At 41.9% G+C, this 5,316-nt stretch overlaps 1 pseudogene; it reads right to left on the bottom strand.

The window, feature by feature from the left end:
* Positions 1-1,433: 1,433 nt before the first annotated feature.
* On the bottom strand, positions 1,434-4,986 carry LOC147427655 (uncharacterized; annotated as a pseudogene).
* Positions 4,987-5,316: the final 330 nt, after the last annotated feature.

The following is a 5,316-nucleotide window of genomic DNA, read 5'->3' as shown; positions in this document are numbered from 1 at the left end:
CCTTCTATCTCTACTTCCTTATGAGCTTAGCTGCTTTAGGTAGTGTTCTGCTGATGTCATCTAGTTCAATGGTCAGCCTCTTCATCCTCTCACAGTTTTTATATATATTTTGTCTTGCTCGTTTCTAGAACTGCTATATATGAGCTTGATGACCTTCCCTCTGGAAAACTATCATCATAGTGTCATGCCTCTACTTGCCTTCTATGTTTTCTTGTCGATGGATCCTTGAGTGCGTAATCAAATTATTCGTTCCATACATTTTTTGAACCCAAATCCTTTTTATTAGCTTTGGCTAGGTCAATCTTAACTTGCAGCTACACTTCCTTTTTGGCGTTCTCCTCGAACCCTTTTGCTAGTTTCTCAAATCTACCTCTTCAGCACTCTTCTTACCAGGGCTCAAAAGTTGGGATTTCCACTCTTGGAGCTTTTGAAGCTATAGGCAAAAGCCTTTGGATGGTTTTGGCCTCTGAGCATTCTGGGCTCTCTGGCTTCCAATGGTCCAGATTCTAACTGATATGAGTTGCCAGCACCCTCTACTCTTGCCACTCATCCACTTCCTTGGCCTTTCCCTTTGGTTTCGAAATGGCTCTTTGTTTCTACCAATTCTGAGCCTCTTCACTTTGCTTTGTTCCATTAATTGGCTCACTGTAGTATGTCTTCAATGAAAATGCTCTTAGTAATCACAAACACTTGTACTCGATCTGCCAGCTTTCCTGTGGCCATTATAGCTTTTGAATTGTTAGGACATTGCATTGCAAAGTGTTCGTAATTCCCACACATGGAGCAGTTGAAACTACGTATGGTAAAGTTACTCTACCTATGCCTTGACCAAATAAATTATGGTATCTTTCTCTTTCAGTCATATTGCATAAATTGGTTCCATTGTTGATGTTTTCACGTACCTTCTCCTATTTAACTGGCTCTGGATTTGTCAGAGCTATCATGGAATTCATCAGACCGATGTTTTTTGGTGGATTTACATTTTGTACACTAGGTCTCTACTTTCTCAACCGGAGGTTTGGCCCTAGAGATCTCAGAGATCTGCTTGGATAGTTCCTCAATCTTTCTACTCCATGCCCCCTTCTTGCTCTTAGATACAAGTCAATAACTAGAGATGGTTAATGACTCCCCCTTCAAGAGTAGAGGTTTGGAGGGAGCTTTTAAAGAAAGATTTGGAGTGAGCTTTTTTTTTTTTTTTCTCTACTAACCAAATCCATTAAAAAAGCTTGCTCCAAACAGAGCTTCTAGAGTGAGCTTTTTGTTCTCTCCCTCTCTCTCTCCTCCTCTCCCCTCTCTCTATCTCCTCTCTCTCACTCCGCTTCTCTCTCCCTCTCTCTCTCTCTCTCTCTCTCTCTCTCTCTCTCTCTCTCTCTCTCTCTCTCTCTCAAGGTTCTACTCACTTTTTAAATTCCTTAATGCATGCATAAGAAAACTTATAAAAATTCACTTTTAAGCTAGTTAGTAAGGTAAGTCACCCACCCTATTACCATCAAAAAACACTGCCCAAAGCTCATTCTATGAGGGGCTACAATTGAAGCTATTAAGGGCAATCCTAGATATGATAGAGTTCCTAAAATAAACCAGTTGAATCTTAGAAGTGCAACAGTATCAAATTTAGGTCCATTGCATATGGATAGTTGAAATTATTCCACTATCTTCGAAGACATAGACACCACCATAAACACATCCCCTACAAGAGGGATGCATGGGTCTTGCACTTCCCATGCAATTGCTTTGATGAGTGAAGTCAAGAAAATTCTAAATAGCCTTGAGACTATTGTAGCTTCCCAAGCCTCATATCTCATTGTATGACTTGCTATGCACTTATTGGTGCTGCTAGTAGCACCATCGTACTTGTGATCAAGGTGTAAGGGTGTCTTTCTAGTAATGTGTATTAAGTCCGGTGTCCTTGGATACTTGGTATGCGGGTAGAATTTGTCCTTGTTGTGGTCTCTCTTCATGTTGCACACTTTCTCCAGAGACTTCATAACAAACCTGTTGTATTATAGGTTTTTCTATTCTATAACCAAAATGTTTCTATCATGGGTACCTTTTAAAGCTCTCTCCTCTCACGATTCAAGTATATGGTTTTCCTCTTCTAAATGCATCATTTGCAATTCAAGCACCTGGAACTTTTTCAAAATGGCTCTTTTTTCACCTTCAAGCTTCTCAGAAAGATCCTTATGTTGGAACATGTCATAAAATCTAATATCTAACCAACCCAAATGATTTTCTCATATTAAATTGATCACTTAATGTGGGAGAATAAACGGGAACAAGTGTTAAGATATAGATATGTGCTTATAGATCTATCTCAACACAGGGCCAATAGTAAAGGGGCCCAAATGGGAGATGGTCTATCAAGAGCAAGGCTAACCAATGGAGCATAAGACCTTAGGGTTAGCTTCATTGAAGACCTCCAATAATGTGTGTAAAAGTCCTTTGACCTTAGGTAAGCTAGGGCTGAGCTTGAGGTGGGAACCCGGCCCAAGCTCGAGGTGTTTGTCCTACTTGAGGTGCTTGATTAAGGTGCTTGAGGTGCTTGACTTACTCCATGCTTGAGGTGCTTGACTTACTCCATGCTTGAGGTGCTTGACTTGCCGATTGATTAAGGTGCTTGAGGTGCCTTGACATGCTTGCCTGAGATGCTTGTGGGAATACCCCCTAGTCCAAGTGCTTTGTCATGCTTGATGACTAAGGTGCTTGGGCTCCTAAAGTCAAAAGCATCCCTACAAGAGGGGGGGCGAGCCCTTTTCCTAGGGATTAGAGAGAGAACACACACTCACACTCACAAGGGAAGCCCCAGCTTGAAGAGGCAGCAAGGACACATGTCAGGTCCCTACCCATGTTACCTTCATGTGTTGCTTGAAGCCTATTGGCTAGGCTTCAAAGGGGTCCAATGATAAATTACTTGAATTATCTAATTGTTTTTACATTTATCAAGTCCTCTCTCTCAAAGGGGAAAGGGGGACACTTGTCCCAAGGCTATCCATGTTGCTTGTAATGGCTTCTGCTTGTGATTGGCTAGGCCTGGAGGGGTCCAATGAGCTTCAAGCATGAGCTACAAGGGGGGTCGACCCAAGCAAGCTAGGGGGGTGCTTAGGGGGTATACTCACCCAGACACACTCACAAGCACTCCCATTGTGTGCTATGCAAAGTGGAAGAGCTCCCTCTCCAAGCAAGTAAAGGTTGAGAGCCTACACCAACACTCTTGGCTATGGAGTGAAAATCCAACCAAGAGCCATGCTTCAATGCTTAAGCTTTCCATTTCCTTCTTCTTCATTACTATGCTATTATGTATGCTAGCAACAAGAGTATGATAGGTGAGGAACTAATTCTTTCTCCTACGAAATGTTTCTTCTTCCTCTTCCCTACCCTCATTCCCTGCTAGCTCTCTCCACCTTCGAAGGTGTTTGAGGTCTTGGGACTAAGGCTTGGGATAGTTAAAGCTTTCTTCAAGTTATGTTATGTTGGTGATGCATGAAGCTTTCCATCTTCATTGCTTCACCTAGGTCACAAGGAACACAAGGAACACAAAGAATGTATTGTAACAAGTCTCTCTTTATGGGAGAAATCATAATACAAATGCCTATTGGAGGGGGGACCGGCTCCACATAAATCCGGTCCTCAACTGTTGTCATGTTCTCTAAATTCTCTCTCTTGCAAAAGTATTGTCCATGCCAAGTTAACTAATTGCTATAATTATGTTGCTATCTTCAATTATGTCTACCCGCTATACTCACAAAATCATTTCTTGAAAGTACTCTCATTAAATTCCGCTACTCTCAAATTGAATAGGCAAATTCCATTACAGCACATTCATCCAAAACTTGCTCCAATTCACACACTAACCCCCTTACTCTCTTTAGACTCATTATGAATCTTCATCGAGACCTGCAGCACTTTCTCCATCAGGTTCTCTTTTTGAATGGCATCATAAATTTGGAATGGCAACACCAAGATTTTCACAATGAGAGAACCAATCTCACTCCAGAGGCATACATAAACATTAAAGCAAAACCAAATTAGATTTTTCCATGGCGATATAAAATAGCCGGCAAAGTTCAATAGTCTACAATACTTCATGGATGGTGTTTAACCGCATTGTAACCGAAAAAAGGTACTCCGTCCTCCGTTACCATGTTGTCTTGTGTTCATTTGTTAAAATTTTATGTTGTGGAACATGCAGATCCTTGTCAACTGCTACATTTGAACATAGCACGGGTGACCGAACATAAATATATCGATTATTGATAAATTGTCAAGAGATGTGATCATGGTGAGATGCGATTATTTTGAGGAAGCAAAAAGTAAGGAGACAACAACAAGAGAAAAGTGATGGGTGCTCCACCTATTAAGGCAGTTGGCGTCGGCTCTGCGTGATTTTATCTTGAACTCTCTCTCTCCCTCTCTCTCCTAGTCACTTCATTAGCGTAGGAGCCTATTTCAAATCCGTAGCCTCTGGTTAAACCACGTGGAAGATCTTTTCTAACAGCTCATGCTGGCTTTATTAATCGCAAATAGATCAAAGCAGCGCATGCTTTTTTAATCGCAAGTAGCACTCATTCGCTTTTTTAATCGCAGGCAGCGCTTGGCAGTCCATGGCCTGCCCACGTCGTTTGCAACATCTTCATTATTCTCGTTAATACCTACAGGGTAATCTCGTTAACCCACGTGGAAGAGATTTTCTAACGGCTCATGCTCGCTTTATTAATTGAAGACATATCAAACCAACGCACGCTTTTTTAATCGCAAGCAACACTCGGCAGCCTGAATGAGTGCACGCTTTTTTAATCGCAGGCAGCGCTTGGCAGTCCATGGCCTGCCCACCTCGTTTGCAGCATCTTCACTATTCTCATCAATACCTGCAAGGTAATGGCCAACTGCAAGTTTCTTGGCTTCCTTGCATTGCACCCACCTTGCTGCATGCTTCCTTTGTAAAAAAAGATTGTGTGGTTTCCTTATCAAAGCTACATTAGCAGTCATAAAGAGACCTCGCTGCTATGTTGGGATAATTTTTGGTGCTTATTACGAGCGGCGGCTCATCCCCACATTCTCTCTCTCTCTCTCTTCACCATAATGTTGTGGTGTCTAATGTTCTTTTTGGAAAGTCATCAATTGCGAATCGAAGGCCTCTCTCTATATGCAATTACCTTTGCACGTACCTTGAAGGCATGTGGCTCTACACAAGATGCTCATATGGGCACAAAAACTCAGAAGTATATTGTGAGTCGGAGGCTATTGAAGAAAGATGTCGTGCTTGGCAGTATTGTCTTGGTCGATATGTATAAAATGTGGTTGAGGAGCTTCCTATCT

This window comes from Adiantum capillus-veneris, chromosome 23 (assembly GCF_014529385.1).
Source record: "Adiantum capillus-veneris isolate H3 chromosome 23, ASM1452938v2, whole genome shotgun sequence".
NCBI classification, from domain to species: domain Eukaryota; kingdom Viridiplantae; phylum Streptophyta; class Polypodiopsida; order Polypodiales; family Pteridaceae; genus Adiantum; species Adiantum capillus-veneris.
Note: the sequence above shows the minus strand (reverse complement) of the source record. Positions and strands in the feature narration are given on the sequence as shown.